This window comes from Hakea prostrata, chromosome 9 (genome assembly GCF_041222555.1).
Source record: "Hakea prostrata isolate BN-2017 chromosome 9, UWA_Hpros_2, whole genome shotgun sequence".
NCBI classification, from domain to species: Eukaryota; Viridiplantae; Streptophyta; class Magnoliopsida; order Proteales; family Proteaceae; genus Hakea; species Hakea prostrata.
In genome coordinates, this window is record NC_142608.1 from 20,814,804 (window position 1) to 20,835,635 (window position 20,832).

General features: G+C 39.0%; 1 pseudogene; it reads left to right on the top strand.

Moving 5' to 3' along the window:
• Positions 1-567: 567 nt before the first annotated feature.
• On the top strand, positions 568-5,124 carry LOC149004975 (protein FAR1-RELATED SEQUENCE 5-like; annotated as a pseudogene).
• Positions 5,125-20,832: the final 15,708 nt, after the last annotated feature.

The following is a 20,832-nucleotide window of genomic DNA, read 5'->3' on the forward strand; positions in this document are numbered from 1 at the left end:
TTGGGAGAACGTGGTGAGAGGGGGTTTGCGGGGGTGAATAAGTGGAGGAAGCCATTGGGAGAGGAGAGTGGGGAGGAGAGATAGAGTGGTACTCCTGGGGGGTGATTTTGGTTCCTTTGCTCTTTCTTTGCCTTCGTCGTGCGCTTCCTCCCCCCTGTTTTCCCCTGTTTTATTCCTTTTGTGTTGTTTCCTATCTGTCTTTTTATTTATTTATTGTCTTTGGGTCTGATATTGTTTTTGTTTTGCTGCCGGTTTCCCCTATGTTTGCCTTCTTGGTCTTGTTTCTTCTTCCTGATTTGGTTTTATCTTTTGTTTATCTCTCTCTTGTTGATGATGTCTCTTGTTCGTGATTGTGTGCTTTGATTTCTTGGATTGTCTGCTCCTTTTCTGATTGTTGCTGTTGTGTTCTGCTGTGCTGGATTGAAATGTTCTGGAATATCCTGGTGCATTTGAGAGTAATAATGTTGCTCCGGTCTTATGTACCCAAATGGGAGGCTGGCGCTTCTGTCCGGGGGCTGACCTGTGAAAGAAGAAAGGATAATATTGTTCTTCGCCGTCTTTGTCCCAATGGGAGCTGCCGTGGGTTCTGCCGTTGGCCTCCTGGACCCCCTTGCCGGCCTCCCTTGTGTGGTTGGCTCCCTTGTGTGGTTGGCGTGTTTGTCTCCCGTTGGGTCTGTTTCGACTTTGCTGCTTTTGTTTTGGGTCAAATTTCGCGGTTGTTTGTTTGTTTTTAGTGTTTTGTCTGCATTTTGTTTTATTGTTATAGAGTGTTCGGGGCTCCTCCCTGTGGTGTCTGTGTGGGCCCCCTGCTGTGAGCTGGTCGTGCGAGGCTGCGTTTTAAGTGAAATTGACCCACCTTATGACCCATTTTTTTAAAAAAAATAATAAAAAACCCGTTTTGTGACTCGGTTCTAAATATGGATGCCCAATATTTCTTTCCATTTTTACTCCCATCTCCACGATGTTCCCTCTCTTCGTCTCTCTCACCCCATGGGCATTTGCAGAGTTGCAGGTAGAAGAGGAGGCATAGTGGAGAAAGCTAGACTACTGTGTTCGTGGGTTTGGGGAGATCAATTTGCAGGTAGGCTCTTTTTTTTCTTCTTCTCCTTTGTTTGTGAACATCTCTTGTTCAAAATCTGGGGTTGAGGTTCCATTTCGTTTAAAATCTGGTTTAGGTTTTCCTATCTTCTTGATTGTTGTGAATATCAGTTTGTGAATCTCCATGTAATCTGAACTGTGCAAGTTGAGATTTTGGCAGTTAACTCATTTTTTATGTATTCTCTGTTTCTGAAACAGTTTAATGGAGGAAATTCTACTCTATTTCTTACAACGATTATTCTATTTTCATGGAGGAAATTTTGCTCTTTTTACGTATACTTTGTTTCTAAAACAGTTTAATGGAGGAAATTCTGCTCTATGAAATGGCAGTGGTTTAATTTTGAAATATGTTACATGTTTTCTTGTGCTTAATCATTTGTGTAAACCATTGTAGATAGCCAGGTTCTGCACTGTAACTTATGTTTGAGCTCTGATGCATTGAAGTCTCTGGCTTTGAGATTGAGCTTTTAAGTTTGGTTCTAATGGTCATAACTTGGACGGAGCTTTTAAGTCTGGTTCTAATGGCTTTGAGACTGAGCTTGGACGGAGATAGTCTAGATCCCTGTTCTCGCCGGCCATTGTGATCAGCCAAGAAATTGAGACATCCAAGAAAAATTAAGGGGCGGGGGGCGGGTGGGGGCGGGTTGGAGAGGGGATAAGATATAATTGACCAAGAACAGAGCCAAGGTTGAGCTTTTATGTTCTCTTTTACTTTCCCTAAAAACCTGAAAGGATAAGCATCAAAGAAAGAGAACGTCCACACTTGACATGAAAGTCATAATTAATTGATTGGGTTGTTCTTTTCCTTTTCAATTCTTTTTTGTTCATTCTTTTTTCCTTGTTGAGTCAATGTGGAAAATTGAGTCTCTAATTCACGGCCCCAACTTGAGACTAAAATGATGGTTCATCTTCTAGATGAATTGAATTTCAAAGTCCAAGGAAGACTTCAACAAGGTTGGAATGAGATAAAGTCAACTGACATAAACAGTAAAGCGAAATTCTCCTTGTGGGGGAAGTGATAGTGTTTTGAAAGAAGGAAAATAGAAAAAGAGAGGCTATCACTGGTCAGGTGATGGTGTTTTAGAAATCCTTATCTAACAGAAGGTGATAAGGTGTGCATTACTTTGCAGCACCATTGGCATGGCTCCACTATATTTCTGTAAATGTGATACATTTCATATGGTTCAACTTCAAAGACACATGTGTTTAGATAATTGATGTTTTCTTTTTATGATAAACATATTGTTTTGTGGGTGTCATGGATTGTAGGACTGATAATGTTTCTCTTCTATGATGATTTTTATCTTTTGATTTTCATGGTTTTAGACATCATGACATGGAACTTTATTTTGTGGATTTCTTGAATTATATGACGAATATTGTATAGGTATCTCTTCAATTGGAAAATAAATAAACTAGGCCAGAGAATGCCATTATTTTGTTTATCATGTATGTATAGGTCCATATTATTGCTTGTAGAGCAGCTGTATTGAGCATGTAGATATCATTCATGTGATTATCTTATTGTGCCTGATTTTTGTAAAAGTATTATTACTGCCTAGCTCTATTTTATAGCAAGATTGAGTGAAATAATAGTTGTCAGAAAATAGGAACTTAAAAACACCGAAATAGGCACAAAATCATTGCCATACAACACCTTAGTGACTCATGAAAAATAGATGGAGTCGGAAACTTGATTGAAATTCTGAAATTCCAACTAGATCTAAGATCAGCTATTGAAGCCAGAAGTCCCAATTTAGTACAAGCACAATAATTTTGGGTACATAAAAATGTTTCTAACTTGTTTTTATTTTTTTACGTGCATTATTGCAGAATCCTACCATTTTATGGAGAACCCAACAATTGGCCTTGAAAATGAGTTTGGTGGAGATGTGGAGTATAAGCCTCAAATTGGTATGTTGTTTACTATAGAATTAGAAGCTTATGATTTTTACAATAAATATGGACGAAGTCTTGGATTTAGTGTTAGGAGGGATTATGCAAATAAGAGCAAGAAAGACAAATCAACTATAACTTCACGAAGATTTGTATATTGTAAATTTGGTGTTTGATTGAAAGATACGAGGGATATTTATACAAGTAAACCGCGAGCAGAGACAAGAACAAATTGTTTGGCATGGATGTCCATATACTTGTTAGAGAATGGAAAATATGAGTGTCGTGATTTTGTTGAAGAACATAATCATGAATTTCATCTTCCAAATACATCTCACATGATGCGTTCACTGAGGAAAGTTTCAGACATACATATGCATGAAATTGATTTGGCTGATAATTCGGGGATTAAAGCTAAGTCAATGTATGAGTATATGGGTAGGCAAGCAGGTGGAAAGGAGAACCTTGGTTACACCCCTGTGGATCATCAGAACTACCTCCGAGCCAAAAGACAACATTCACTATCTTATGGTGAGGCAGGGAGCTTGCTGATGTATTTAGGAAGGCAGCGTAATACTAATCATTCTTTTACGTATTTAATATAATTGGATAGTGATGAGCAATTAACTAATATTTTTTGGGCCGATTCAAGAATGATCATTGATTATACATTATTTGGTGATATTGTTAGCTTTGACACCACATTTTGCACAAACAAAGAATGTAGGCCATTTGGGGTATTTGTTGGGTTTAATCATCATAGAGAAACTGTCATATTTGGGGCGGCTCTCTTATATGATGAGACGGCTGAATCATTTATGTGGTTGCTTGAAGCATTCGCAAAAGCACATGGAGGAAAAAAGCCTATTACCATCCTTATAGATCAAGGTGCTGCCAAGGCAAAAGCGTTAAATGAGGTGTGGCCTGAGACACGACATGGGCTATGCATATGGCATATAATGCAAAATGACATGAAACATTTGGTAATTTAATGAAGGATGGTTCACATTTTCTTCAGGATTTTAAAAGGTGCATATATCAATATAAGGAGGAAAAACAGTTTGAGGATGAATGTCAAAAATTATTGAGCAAATATGGAGTGACTCATAATTCATGGTTGCAATGAATTTATGGATTAAAATATAAGTGGGCTATGTGCTACATGAAAAATACCTTTACTTTAGGTATGAGAAGTACAAAATTTAGCGAGAGCTTGAACGTTGAATTGAAGAAGTATTTAAAATTCACATTGGATATTGTACAATTTTTCACACACTTTGAAAGAGTTGTGGCTGCCAAGCGAGAGAATGAGTTAAAATCTGAGTTTGAATCAAGAAACAAACTTCCAAGGACAATGTTTTTAATGTCACCTATCATAATACAAGCTGGGGAAATCTACACTCCTGTGATTTTTGACACATTTCAAGAACAGTATAACTGGGTAAGTGTTTGCTTCATAAAAAATCGAAATGAAAATAATACTCTGGATGAATTTGTTGTTAGAGTTATGAATTCAAAATGTGAGTATAAAGTATTTTGCAACCATGATGAGTTTATGATTAGTTGTAGTTGCTACAAATATGAGACACTTGACATTCTTTGTATTTATTCTTTGAAAGTTTTTGATGTATTAGATATTAAATTTATACCCACAACATATATTCTGAAAAGATGGACACGAGCAGAAAGAAATATGGTAGTGACGGACAACGAGGGAAAACAGGTTGAAGAAGATGTTAATTTAGAAAGTTCAGAATGATATAGGCATCTATGTCATGAACTTGTTGATGTAGCAAACAAGCTTCAAATTCAACCGAAGGCTATGCTTTTGTAAGAAATGTGGTCCGAGAATTACATATACAGCTTGGTACTATCATTGATTCTAATGGTCCACAAGTGGTTAGTAGTGATAAGATCCCTACGTCTACAATAAGGTTGAAGAAGAAGCAAAAATGTGTAAGTGGTAGGTGGAAGAAGGGCTGGGAGGAGACCCGAAGATATAAGAAGAAAAGAAAAGACCCAATAAACATACAAAAGTCACAAGTTTTAGCTCCAATACCGGATAATAAACCAAATGTGTTTCATCAGATGGATGACAATGTTAGCTTCACTTCACTTTTATCTGGGTAAGACGATCTATTTATTTTTAACTTATCAGATTATTATTATAGCTATTATTTTGGGTAACCACTTATCAAATTACTTTTAATGTTTTACTCAATGTACTTAGTATTTTCTTTTTTCCATCTATGAATATGTGTAGGGAACCTATGGATGAGCTTTTCTTAGGTTTGTCCTCTCAAGCATCATGTCACTTCTCTAATTTCCAACATCAAGATTAAACAATATAATTCAATTTTGTAGGTAAGCTACTGTTGTGGTTGATATAACATCTGTGATCTTTTATATTTTTATTTATTTTAATTTGTATTCCTGCTTGGATGTTACTTCCTAATCACTCTTGTTTTGACAAGAAGGACTGTTGCTATTTAATCCAAGGAGACAATGTTCTTTTGACACATTGTAAAACAGCTAAAGAATCATCTTTGACACCAAGACTCTTTCTTATATCATTTGCATCATCTTCTTGTCTCAATTTGTGGTTCGTTTTGCCAAACCAAAAGACAATCTATGTTAGTTGGAAGTTTGCAAAATTTAGATTTAAAACCTTCAGTTCAGGGGAGGAGTCAAGCAGCCCATTGGAAATTTCCAATTAGGTGAAGAGGGAACTTCGTTTCCTAGGATTGTGTACTTAAAGACTTTAGTTGGACACAGATTAATAGCCATCAATAATTTTTAAGACTGGTTTGCATAATATAAGTCTATAATGTGCCATGATTGAGAAGTTCAAGAAACTACAATGCATTTCCCATATAACAGCAAGAGCCTCAATGACCATGGACAATGTATTACCCATATGTTTCATGTTCTTTCTTTTTCTTTTTCTTTTTTTCCGGTCAAATACCCTTTTTGAAAAAGCCATAAGAAAGCTGCACTCAAGTATGAAACATTCCTCCCAAGCTAGTTGGTCCTGGGACACCCAAAGTAGAAAAATCAACATTAATTTTGACCACAGATTCTCAAGGTTGTCCTCAACCAATATGCAGTAACTGAGCAGACCTCTTGGAAGAAATCTTCAGATCAATATTCCTAATCCATAAAAAATGATTAATTAGAATGGTTGCTGAGGAATGAGACAAGTTTCTAAGAATGCAGTCATGAGATTTGGCAAATGGCTGACAGTCATTACACATACCAACCATGATCAAAATGTTTCAAGCCTTCAGAGATGAGAGAGAACATATAAATTTTGATTTTGTTTTTAATCCATGTTCTCAACAAGTACAGCAGACCATTAGAACCAGACTTAAAAGCTCAGCCTCAAAGCCAGAGACTTCAATGCATCAGAGCTCATTAAACACTGGAGAAGGGGAAATCTCAGTGGTGTCAAAAAGAAAGTAGGCTATTGGAAGAGACTAAAGCTTATAGACATGCCTTTCAGGAACAAACATAAGTTATAGTGCAGAAGCTGGCTCTCTGCAATGGTTTACACAAATCTACAATAAATTACATAAGACCACATAAACTTCTCCTGCCTCTTCACTCCACTAATGTTTCTAGCTTCTGCACAGGTGAAAAAAATTGATTTGCCACAATCTTCAAATTCAAAATCTACATCTTCGAACTGAGAGAGTGGTTGTATGCTTTCAGATGAATTACTTCAATGCCATTGCAGTGCAGTGGTGAGGTTGTACCAGATGCATCATTTATAATGGAATAAGGATCAAGGTAAATCCCGAGATAAGAAATTAGTGGGTTTGCCCAGGACTTGTCAATGACAAACCTGAGATACTGTGATTTTAGTGGAGCCATGCCAATGGTGCTACAAAGTGATGTAGACCTTATCACCTTCTATTAGTAAGTACAAAAGAAAGGGAGAAAGAAAAAAAAAAAAATTTTTTTTTTTTTTTTTGGTCCTGCCCCCCCCCCCCCCCCCCCCCCCCCCCCCCCCCCCCCCCCCCCCCCCCCCCCCCCCGGCCCCCCCCCCCTTTTTCCCCCCCCCCCCCCCCCCCCCCCCCCCCCCCCCCCCCCCCCCCCCCCCCCCCCCCCCCCCCCCCCCCCCCCCCCCCCCCCCCCCCCCCCCCCCCCCCCCCCCCCCCCCCCCCCCCCCCCACCCCCCCCCCCCCCACGGGGGGGGGGGGGGGGGAGGAAGAAGCGGCGCGCCCCCCCCACCCCCCCCCCCCCCCCCCCTCCCCCCCCTCCCCTTTCTTTTCCTTTTTCGTGGGGGGGGGGGTGTTGGTTTAACCCCCCCCCCCCCCCGGGGGGGGGCCCCCCCCCCCCCCCGCCGCCCCCCCCCCCCTTGAAATCACGGAAGATCCAAGGGCTGAGCAGATTTGCACATATGATGGACCAAATTAAAATATTCCAATGCCCAACTGAACATCCTAAACTAGATGAATTGCATGACATCCTTTTCTACCTAAATCATTAGGTCACAAGGATGTGAATATAAAAGAAATTCACACTAAAATAGGGGAAATGATGTAAACTTAAAACTAGCAAAATATCCAAATCGGCAAACTCAAACAAATCATAACACAACTATATCCCCAATATAAAGTAAAATGCAATCACAAAAATATCCCCCAACAACTACTATACCAAAAGCCTGGTCGGATTTGGTTTCTCCCTGGTCTTGGACTCTAGCTTTCAAGATAGTGTCTTGCAAGTCCAGCCATGATAGTGCTATTGAATCAATTACATTTCTCATTTGAAATGACAATATTGATGGCAAAGTGCCCCTTTACTTATATTGTTAGAGTACACAAGCTTGGTGCTTAGTGGGTAGTGGCTATTGGCTAGTGGGACCTCAAGGCATTGGATCAGATTTCATCACCATGGCAGCTTAGCAGCAAGATATTTGCTACAGTTTTGACTATCTTTCCAAAATTTATTTGATAAATTATCACATCATTCTGAACAAGGCAAGCAAAGTTCAATATGTATGTCATAGTCAATCTCCTCTATTGCTACATGAAGCAATGGTGAACTGGAACTTTGGGGTGAACAAAGACTCAAAGATAATCAATTTGAGAGGTATAAAGTACTATAACATCGGCTCTCTTTGGCATTAACCATACCACAGAGAGCCTAAGTCTTGAACTTATTTCAAAACAGTAATAGAAGGAAAGGAAATAAATTGCTGACACTCCAATCAAATCACTGGGTTGTGTTGCGGACTTGGAAGACCGATCAACTAGAGGAGCCTGCACATTGATTGTTATCATCTGGAATGCAGATTGGTAATAAAAATAAATAATGTAAACAAAATACAATTTCCAGTCTGAGCCACCTTGATTGCATGTGAAAAATCATGTAAGATGTCATAATTGGATAGCATGCCACCAACATACTAAAGCTTAACTTTGACGATAGGTTCTTGGATAACCAGGGGAAGAACATTCTTGAGATTAATGCAAGCTATGAAGGCACCATAGCGCTGATTTTGTCCCATCTTGATTGGTATCCATGATTCATCGACAAAATTGAAGGTGTAATTACTAAATGTCTAGAGATGCTTGACTCAGAGACAACATGTTCTGATTGGCAAAGAAATACAGCTTGGGTAATAAAAAAATCTCTCTTCCTGCTTTGAAGGTCCATGACAATAATTACATCTCATAACAAAAGTTAGATCTCTCATCTCATTTGGTAATGCCACTTTCTTGTGGAAGACTAGCCCAACCAAATTGGGGGATGATAAATTAGCCAGGTCAGGAAGATAGGCAGCCAATTTCTGGGGCTTTATTCCACAATGGGGTCCTGTGACACTGCAACTTTGATTTTCTAGTAAAATGAGTTAAATACCCACAAAGGAGAGGGGGAAGAATTTCCTCCATTAAACTGTTTCAAAACAGAGAATACATAAAAAACGAGTTTACTGCCAAAATTTTAACTTGCACAGTTCAGATTACATGGAGATTCACAAACTGATATTCACAACAATCAAGAAGATAGGAAAACCTAAACCAAATTTTGAACGAAATGGAGCCTCAACCCCAGATTTTGAACTAAAGATGTTCACAAACGAAGGAGAAGAAGAAGACAGTAGCCTACTTGCAAATTGATCTCTCCAAACCCACAAACACAGTAGTCTAGCTTTCTCCACTACACCTCCTCTTCTACCTGCAACTCTGCAAGTGCCCATGGGGCGAGAGAGACGGAAGAGAGGGAACATCGTGGAGATGGCAGTAAAAATGGATAGAAATATTGGGCATCCATATTTAGAACCGGGTCACAAAATGGGTTTTTTATTATTATTTTTTAAAATGGGTCAATTTCACTTAAAACCTAGCCTTCTAATCTGAACTGTTTATTAGGAATATGCCATGTGTCAACTTGTGGTGCCGCACTGCTGTGCACAACAGATGATTTTTTTTTCCATGGATTGGTCTTAGTGGAGAGGGAAAGAAAAAAAAAGTTCAATTAAAAAATAATAAAATAATAAAATTATGGAGATATCCATTTTTCTATAGAAACTGATAGTATATCGTGGCACAATGGTATTTTGATACCTCCAACAGGAGGAAAAAAGGTTAATCCACTTAATATTTTTAAGGGATAATTACTATTTCCCCCTAATACTTTGGTTTTATTACTAATCAAACCTCATTCTTTATGAAATTACTATTGCCCCCCTCACTTCTAACGGTTTTAAGTGGCTGTTAACATCAAATATGAAATGTCTATTTTGCCCTTCATTAAAATTAAGAAGTCAAAAATATGGTATTACCCTCATTTATAGAAACTATATTGAATATCAATTATATCCTTAAAATCTTATATTTTAGAATTAATTTTGGATTTGGTGGGACCATATACTTATGGTTGTTGAAACTCTCACATTCTACTTAAATTTTTCATAATCACAATGATGGAAGTTTTACAAACAAATTAGCATATAAGATGCTAATTGATAGGAAATTTGGAGATACATGCATAATGGTCAGTATATATTAGGTGATTTTCAATTTCCTACTTTGAATTCAATTTTATATTTCTTAATATTTTAGTTTTTATTTTAAGTTTTATTTAATTACATCTTTCCTTTATTTTGTGATTTCTTTTTAGAGAAGAAAAATCATATCTTTCCTTTATTTAGTGGTTTCTTTTTAAAAAAGAAAAATAAACTTAAAGTTAATTTTTTTTCTATAGTTAATTAAGGGTAGTATTATAACTTGACAAAAGAGTAAATAAGTAAATTGTAGGGTTATTTTTGAAATTTTGAAATTTTGAAAACATATATAGATGCCACATCATTAGTAAACTAATGGAGCTTAATGGTAGGGGAGCATTAGTAATTGTAGACAAAGTTAAAGGTTGGATTAGCAATTTAAAAAAGTACAGGAGATAAAGTAGTAATAAAATCAAAGTACAAGGGGGCAACAATAATTATCCCTATTTTTAATCTTTGGCCAAAAAAAAAAAAAAAAACCAAGATTTAAGGTTTTAACATCAATGGTAATTTTGATCACTATCCATATTGAAATCATTATAAGTTTAATACATATCAATTATTTCTCTTTATCCATATGATGTTACCTTGTGTAATGGAGGGTAGCCAACTTGAGAGCCCCCTTGGGAAGGAACAGATGACCCCTTGGGGAACATACAAAGCACCCACCCGAAAAGATGGAGAACCTCTCCCCTAGAGAACCCCTCGGGAGTCATAATTTGAAGAATCCCTCGGGGAACCCCGTAAACATTCCCTTAGGAAGTTGGAGAATTTCTCCCTTGGAGAACCCATAGGGATAGGCTCAAGTAGTGTGAGAATGCTTGTCACTATTTTCGAAGAAAGCTTTGAAGAAAGACCAAGTCAAAAGGGTCAGTTATAGAAATAACCGCCCAATATGCCTATAGTGAAACGTGGGGGAGTGACTCTCGGAGTAACAACCCCATTAAAGTCCTACTAAGGAAAGGAACGTGCCTCCTAAGGCAACTAGCTCCACTCTTCAATTAGTGGGTGAAATCAATGGAAAGGCCGCCTCAAGGTAACTACTATATATATAAACCCCAATCGTGAGATTGGCGAAGTATGAGACTTTACTTACTATATATTCTCAAAGTCTTCTACTAGTGAGCTTAAACTAATATGAGTGTCGAAGGTGGCCCCCCGACCAACACTAGGTCAGGCCACTCGAATTTCTTTTATTAGTGTAGGCATCACACCTACTGTGAATCCCCGGGATTTCTAACCCTTTAACCCATGGTTCCAGGACCGTGAACTTGGAGCTTGAGTAACGACGATTGTGAACCATTCGAGTTGAGTTCAAAAGTTTGAAAATGGATCCCATGGAAGTAGATGACCTTGTAGAAGACTCAGCCACTCTATCAGAATTTAAGAGGAGAGAGAATATTAGTCTAGAAGGCTTAAAAAGAAGGTTTTGGCACATATGAAAATTGATGGAGGAAGGCTCAAATATCAAGGTAAAATATACTATTGATTAGGCCTTGAGATGACCTTTCTACCCATCCAAGAATCACTGAATTAGTCCCCGCATGAGAGAGATAGAGGGCCGGTTGAATGGCTGGTTTTACTACCCCTACCCAAGTGCGGGGCAAACTCAATATTTCGGACCAAAAACCCTGTTTTAAGTTCCCAACTCCTCATAAATGCATTTTCTTTTTTTATTGCTAGAGCAGGGTTGAGGGTCTAGGAGAGGAGAAATTGAAGGAGTTTGGTGGATTCCTTCCACGTAGTGTCGCATCGAAGCTCGAATCATCGTGATAATGCATAGAAAGGTGAGCATTCATGAAACCCTATTTTCCAACCTAGTTTTGATGGTATTTATTAGTTTTGAATGCTATGCAGTGGTTGTTGTTGGTGTTGGGTTGTATTGAATGTTCCCCCTTGTTTCTCTTTGTGTCTCCCAACATCTTTGAGTGTTGATTTGTGCAAATGTTTGCATTCGAAACCATTTCGAACCTTTCTAAGACTCTTCTAGGCAGGCACGAAAAGCAAAATTTTGGGCTTATTGTCTAAGACCTAATTGGGATGTTTGGATGGTACTTGGGGACCCTAATACTGGTAGATTGAAGACCCCAAAGTCCCATTTCAAATTGATTTCGAATCGGAGTTGAAATTGGAGAGTTGCTTATGACCCTGACAAGAGGGAGGGTTGACTGGCTGGTTGATCAGTCCTGTAGACCTAACCAACTGCCCCTATGCTGGGTGTGTGTTTTGGCCCCCTTTTGACCTCCGACTGATCCTCAATTGTAACTCACTTACTTTCTTATGTACCTAGGGTTATTTTTGTCACACCCTACCTTTCGGTCTCGGTTATCCGTCAGACAACCCGTGGGAATGAACCGTCACAGGATCCACGGTCTTACCCATCAATAATAATAAACACAAGTATAGACAATCAAGAGCAACAATAAGTGCAATAATTAATAAAAAGGTTACAGGAGTCCAAATACTCCAATAAATATCCAAGAAAGAATCAAAGGAAAGAATCAAGAATCAAATGTAATATCGAGTTCAGTGGAAACAAAATAAATAAAATAAATAATTTTCTTTTTAGTTTCTTTTTCTTGATCTAATTAATATTTCTCATGAATAATAAGGAAAGGGGGTCTTCCAGCCTTCATCTATACACTCCTCAAATATCCTGGCAATCTGCCTCCTTCGTCCATCAATGGGTGCTATAAGCGCACTCAAAGCATCCGCAAGAGGCTTCATGCTCTGCAAGTTCATGAACCACTTTCTGTGCCACATCAACTTCATACGAGAAGGCTCTTTCATATGAATCATCTCCAACTTCTGATGTTGTGCCGCCATCTATACACTCATATAATATATACAATGAAAGGAATGAATTTTGACGAAACTCAGTAAGAACAGAAAATTCTCATATATATGTCAATACAATCCATGAATGCATCTATGAAATGATATGGATGGTATGCAGAAATATGAATGCTACTAAGATCTAACTATGCAAGTCTCTATCAGCTGACATGCTTTAAGATATTCACCAACCCTCCTCTGGGTAGGTCTAGTCACTCTGATCCGGCAAGGACTGGTTACCTCTGTAGGGATCCTGGGCAAAGGGGTAAATCCACACCTGGCTCTCAAACCATGGCTGGGGATAAGTCAACATTCTCTCACCACGACCATTGGCAATGAATATTGGCGCATGTCGGGGTTTCTAATCCAATGCAAGTCATAAAGGTAACATACTATATGAAGTCCAAATACTTCCCCTATGGCACCAACCAACTCGGTTCAGTATCCTTCGCAACCTAGGAGTGAGAACCCTCACGGACTGGCTACCGTTGTTGGACTCCACTCCTTAACCCTATGGTCATCCACATATTATTGGGGCGGATGCTCTCATGACTCCTCACGACACCCGGTCCGCTCCTTGGACGTCCATGAGCCCAACCCTAACATATGCAACCCTACCATTGCATGACCAACAGTGGACCACTGAATCTCCGCACGTGACTAGTTACCGCTGTAGGATGAAACAGAGTCACATCACCATTGTCACGAGTCACCCGGCTTCAATTCCCCTGCTGAAAGGGTAATAGCATGTGGGGTACCTAGCCATGCAATTCTAGACTCTCCTAGGTATGTCATCCAGTAATCATGATAGTGCTAGAGGCATCAATGAGCATGTGTCCCATACCACAACCCTCTGATATCTCCAGCCAAGATATCCCAATGGAATACCCCTTCCATCACAACTACACTACATCACTCATCATCATGCCAAAACAGTTGTGCAATATCATAAAAGATGAAGTATATCAAGAAACACCACAAACAACAAGTATACAATAAGATTCACATGCTTTAAACAATTATAGCAAGATACATGGTCAAAGAATAGTAAATAGAACAGCTGAATCATCATGTATATGTAATTGCATCTAAATAAGAATGCACATCCTTACCTTGTAATTTAGTAGAACCTCTTTAAGTTGCAATCCAATAATAATTATAAGACTTTTAATAGAAATAGAGGACACCTAGGCATAGGGTTACAAGAATGTATAAGAGTCAAGAGTCAAAACAAATCCAAAATCAAACCTACACAATCACTGGAAACTAGCCGGTTACTTTGCCGGTCGCTTAGGTTAAGCGACCTCCACAAGTGACCGCCCCTGTTTCAGACAATTTCCAACTCCAAAAATTAGACTTTTGATCATCCGATTTCAATCCATTTTGGGATGATCTTAGTCCGAATTTCAATCTTAATAGGTCTATAATAAAGGGTAACAAGAAACCCTAAAATTAACACATATTTAATACCCAAATCATTCCCCTTGATGAGATCCATCCATTTAACAAATGCGGGGCTTCATTTCTGGAAAGGATCCCATCAAGAATATTGGAAACGGAGCCACAACTAACAAAGTGGGTAACCACTAACAAAATGGGGATGGGTTCATATCAATTAGAGGTTAAAAAGAAGAGAATTGTAGATGGAGATTCATTACCTTAACCAGAATCACCAAGAATAGAAGGAGAAAATGTTCCAGATCACTAACAGCACTTCACCCACCTTCTAGCACGTTTCCACTGCCGCCTAATCACCCAAAATAGCAATCTCAAACATAATAATGCGTTAATAGGGCAAGGGATGCTATTTATAACGAACATGGGGCAAAATGGGGCATTTTCCCTCAAGTAGAAAGTGGCGGTCGCTTGGTTTAATCAATCGCCACTAGCAACCGCCCCCAAGTATATTGCTATACAAGGGTGCTTTGCTCAGGGGGTTGAAACCCAAACACAACCTAACCCAAAACAACACATGGGGGAGGTCTTACCTTCATTCCAGAACATCTCCAAACACCACTTGCCTTCTACCAGGGATCCAACTTCCCAGTAAGGTAGATTCTTCAACAAGAGAATCCAGATCCATGGGTTCTGGATATGGATCATGGACTTCTATCTAGACATTCCACAAAATTAGTCCAACTAGACCTTTGGGTTCTCGGACCTGCAATAAGGATTTCGGGTTAGAAATACGGCGGTTGTTACAATTTTGGTCTAATTGAACTCTCGTTGGTAAATCTATTGGGATAGTGAAGAGCATTATTGACTTTAACAGGTGAGGATAATACTTACCCATATCTCATGTACTTGTTGGTATTATTTGAATCTTCATTTATATTGCTCTCTTGTACTCTATTATAAATTGTGTGTGACTTTGCACAAACGGAAGGTAATGTTATGCTATGTTTGTTTATACTTACAAATTTCATGAATTGTGATATAGGAATGATGTGCATGTGTGGATTTGATGGTGGGACTCTATCATCTTGTATGTATATGTCCACTAGGGTTGTGGGTTCACCCTTACTTTGGTGACTCTATATATACATTCACTTAGATCTAAGTACATGGATTCTAGGTGTCTAGCTGTGTTGGCTAGAGAACCCCATGAGTGCTATTACCCTTCTGGCAAGGGTATTGAAGCTGGGCAACCCATGATGTCAGTGGCTGGGTTTTGTGGGCATCAAGTAGGCCCACTGCCATCATGAGATGGTAGGGTTGCATATGTATAGTGTTTGGGCTTCTGTCACTTTCAACAAGATGTGCAATTTCCATGGGGAAGCCACAAGAGCGTCCGCCTATACATATATGGATGACCATAGGGTTGAGAAATGGAATCCAACAGATGCCTCCCATTGAGGATCCCATTTCTAGGTAAAAAGATATAGGCCTCTGCATAAAAAAGATAGAGGGCCAGTTGATTGGAGTCGGTTGAACGGCTGGTTTGACCACCCCCACCCAATTGTGGGGCAGACTTGGTATTTTGGACCAAAAACTCTATTTTAAGCTCCCAACTCCTCATAAATGTATTTCTTATTATTGGTGTGAAATCCTCCGGATTTCCACCCCTTTAACCCATGGCTTCCAGATCGAGAAAATCGGGCCTCGAGTGGACAACAAATGTGGGCCATTCAAGTGGAGCCCGAAGGTTTGAAAATGGAACCAATGTTGGTGGATGACCCTTGTGATGACTCATCAACTCTCCTAGAGTTTAAGTGAAGGGAAAAGATTAATCATCAAGGTGTAAAAAGGGTGATTTTGGAACATCCGTAGATTGGCAATGGAGAATCTGATTGACACGAATAAGTTATCAAATTGAAGATCGTCGAAAGACCTTTCCAACAAGCCAAAAATCACCAAAATAGAAGTCCATTTGAGGGGTCAACATGGATCGGTTGGATGGGACCGGTCGACCACCCCAATCCCCCACCCATTTTCCACCGGGGCGGTCGGGTTTTCTGTTCAAACCCTTTTTGGTTTCTCATCTCATACTCACTTTTAGGGCTGTTGGGCTGGCGGGGAGGACAACCAGGGAGGGGGTTTCCCTTTGGGCGTGTTAGCACCCAAATCATTGCGGAATCATTAGAAAAGGTAAGAATCCTCAAACCCTCTTCTTTGAGCTTAGTTTATGAGGTGTTCTTCACAATATATGATGGATTTGGGTAGTTGTTACATGTTAGGCCTATTGAATGCTTGTATTTAGTTATATTTATGCTTCCTTATAGTTTAGAAGTGGTTTCTGCAAATCGTTGCGAAAGATTTCGTGTTTTGACTCTCAGATATGCTCCCGGGCGACTCGCGAGAGCCAAAGTTAGGGATTTTTTTTATCCAGAACGAATTGGATCAAATTGAAGTTACCCTTAGGACCCTATTGCTGCCAATTAGACATTCCCAAAGTTTCATTTCGATTCGACTTCGAATCAATGGTGAAATATTGATTTTCGCTGAAACTAGGTTGAGAATAGTGGGTTTGAACCTAGTTGGTAGATTAGGCTTTTGTTGGGTGATTTTGGGAACTCTATTAAAACCCAATTGACTTATAATTTATGCCTATTGATCTTCTTACATGATTAGGTTTATTTTGATTATAATCACCAACTCGTGAGTGTGACTTTGTCAAACTTTGGAGATTTTATACTAACTAGAAAGGTGAGGAATATACTTAACCTTATCTTGTATGTTAACTATGTTAATTAAATTTCATTTATTAATATCTTCAATTGCTTTAGTATTTATTATCTTGTGATTATGTGTGGGACTTTGCACGAATGAAAGGTAAGAAAGTATGTTTGCTTCCATTTTCAATATTCTTTAAATAATGATATGAGAATGTGTGTTGGATTGGTTTTGAGACTTAGATTTTCTTATATCTATTTACCAACTAGGGTTTTGTGTTCACCCATTGCCCTAGTGACATTATGTGATTGCCTAGATTTTGATTGGGGGATGGGGAATGCCCTTTTGGCGTTTCTGTCATTGGACACCAGTGAATGTGGTATGGGACACATTCCTATGGTGCCCTTGGCGCTTTCCCTAATTTCTAATTGACATACCTAGGGCATGTCTAGAAATGTTTGGTTAGGTGACCTCATGAGTACTACTACCCTTCTGGCAGGGGTATTGAAGCCGGTTAACCCATGATGTTAGTGGTTGGGTCTTGAGTGTCAACAAAACCCACTATCATCATAGAGAGGTAGGGTTGCCTATAATATATAAGGGCTCCTGGGTGCTCAAGACTGGTGAAATGATCCGTGAGAAGACATGGAGAGCATCCTGTCCATTATATGTGACCAATGGGTTAAGGAATGGGATCCAACAGATGCCTCCTGTTGAGGATTCCATTCATAGGTGGGAAGGTATCGAACCAAAAGGGCACTAGGCATGAGGGGAGATATTTGGACCATATGTAGTACGAGACCGTATGACTTTGCACTGGGCTAGGATTATCCTTGACATGCACCAAATCTCATACCAAATGGTGATGTGAGAGAGTGGTGACCTATACCCCAACCATGCCTTGAGAGGACTTTAATCAACAACCGCGAAGAACCCAATAGACATCTCTTGTTGAGGGAGAGTGACTGAGACTACCCAAAGGAGATTGGTGTATAAATTTAATGCGTGTCTACCATAGAGACTTCATCATAGAGTTAAGAGGATAATATCATATCATTATCATTAATTACATTATCAATATTCATGCTATATGTGTGGTGTGGAATCTTGTGAACGAATGCATGACATGATGTGAAATCTTGTGAACGAATGCATGATATGATGTTGAGTTGACCTCACTAAGTCCTGTTGAATTCATTCATTTTTATATGTTTGTTTCTATTAGAATATTCTGCAGGTTATGAGGACTCTTTCCAAGTGGAGGATTTGTTGCCGACAGACTTTCTTGAAGGAGTGACTGAAGAGGATGTAGATTCACATGGAGCTTCATGCCCATGCAAGTACTGTTATTATGAGGTTGGGTTCCATTAGGGAATCAATTTAGTTTAAGTTCCGCTGCAACAAACTATGCTTCCTTCAAACTCTGATGTCCATTTTGATTAACTTTAGATAATGGATGATTGTAATCTTTTGATAATTCAGATTTGATAACTTTATACTTGATTGTCCTTTTAATTATGCTATATCATGTGTTGTATGGAATTGTCACTGAACCTAGGTCTTGCGGTGTATCACCTCCACAGGTATTCGGGTATGACCGGATTTGGCTGGGTGGGGTGTGACAATTGGAGTGGGGCTGAGGGCTTGGGAGAGGAGAAATCCAAGGAGTTTGGCGGATTCCTTCCACGCACTGTCGCATAGAAGCCTGAATCATCGCGATAAAGCGTAGAAAGGTGAGCATTCATGAAAAACTCTCTTTCCAACCTAGTTTTCATGGTATTTATTAACTTTGAATGCTATGTCGTGGTTGTTGGTATTGTCAGATTGTATTGAATGCTCCCCCTTGTTTCTCTTTGTGTCTCCCAACATCTTTGAGAATTAGTAGTGCGAATCTTTGTATTCAAAACTGTTTTGAACCCCTTTGAGATGCCCGCAAGCAGACATGGAGAGCCAAATTTGGGGCTTTTCGTTTGAGACCTAATTGGGATGTTTGAATGGTATTTTGGGGACCCTAATACTATTGGATTGAAAACCCCCCAAAAGTCCATTTTAAATTGATTTCGAATCGGAGTCTAAATTGGAGAAATTGCTCACAACCATGACAAGTGGGGGTGTTGACTGGCCGGTTGCCGGTTCTGTAGACCTATCCAACCGGTCCTATACAAGGTGTGGTTTTGGCCCTCTTTTTGATCCCCAATTGATCATCGATTGCTATTCACTTACTTTCTTATGTACCTAGGGTTATTTTAGTCTAATTGTACTCTCTTTGGTGAATCTTTTGGGACTTTGAAGATCATTATTGACTTTAAAAGGTGAGGAAAACACTTAACCATATCTTGTGAAATTGTTGGTGTTATTTGAATCTTCATTTGTATTGCTATCTTATACTCTATTATAAATTGTGTGTGACTTTGCGCGAACGGAAGGTAATGTTATTATGTGTTTGTTTCTACTTTCAAATTTCATGAATTGTGATATGGGAATGATGTAAATGTGCGAATTTGATTGTGGGACTTTGTTCTCTTGTACGTATTTCAACTAGGGTTGTGGGTTCCCCCATGACCCTGGTGACTCCATATATATATATATATATTCACATAGACCTAAGTACATGGATACTAGGTGTCCAGCTGTGTTGGCTAGGGAACCCCATGAGTGCTACCGGAGCTATCGGCGTTCGGCGATAAATCGGGTTCTGATTTTTTCACTAATTATCTATTGAATTTCGTTTGATTTTCTCTCTCCTCACCCACACCATCCAGAGCTTCTCTCTCCTAGTTCTAGGTGTTTTGGCCATATTTTCGTCCGATCTTCGACATAAAATCCAGTACTCACTTCATTCTTGCGGATATAGCCTTATTCGCACGATCACAGATTTCACACAAATCCGTTTTTTCATCCAGAGGTAACTTTCTTCACTAAACTATTTTTTGAAAATGCATCCATAATATTGTTGGATGGGTATGAAATTAATATATGTTGAATACAATAGGCTATCTACAAACTCACGGAGTCGAATTTTTTCACTAAGTAATTTATTTATTTATTTTCGGGCGTCAAAAATTGTATTTTTATACATTTTAAATGCTTGCTTTTTGCATGATATATGTGTTGCATTGTGATTGAAAAAATATATGTGGATCCCCATGGGTCAATCTACAAACTCACGGAGTCGAATAATTTTCACCCAATAAATAATTTTTTGATTTTTTGAAATTTATTAAAATATGAATATAAAATATAAATAATTATGAAAAAAGAGAAACAATTAGGAATAAATAAGGAAAATGATTTTGAAAATTATAGAAAATTATAAATACCTATATAATTATTTTTAAGTGCTTCTTGTATGGTTTCATTGTCGTTTTGATATGGTAGCTTTTCTTTTGTCGGAAAATTTATATATTGTTTAAAATATTATATTGGTATTGTTTAATTGTTTGTGAAATCATTTTTGTTGCAACGACCAACTTTATCATGTCTAGCGGTGGGAGAGGACGTTCACGCCGGACAGACACACACCTCCGGAAGGGAGGGCTGATCTCATCAATCTTGTTTGCAATCGATGGAAATAAAAGTAAACAAGATGCAACTTCTGGTGGAGTTGATTCGGTGGCATTAGTAGGTTTAAGGCTCACATTCGGTAGTTCAAAGATGTGGCCACCCGAGGTGAATGCGATATCGAAAGCTTAGGGAGATGGAGAAAGACAAGGGAAGAAGAAACAAAGAGGAAGGTAAATGAAGCATTGGATGAGGCTCGCACCATCATCTTATAGAGTTGATTATTCATCAAGAGGTTGATCCCTTGATTTGAGAGCGGGAGGAGAGGGATTTAGACGCTGGCAGAGTACTCTCCAGGAGGAGGGCAGCTAGAT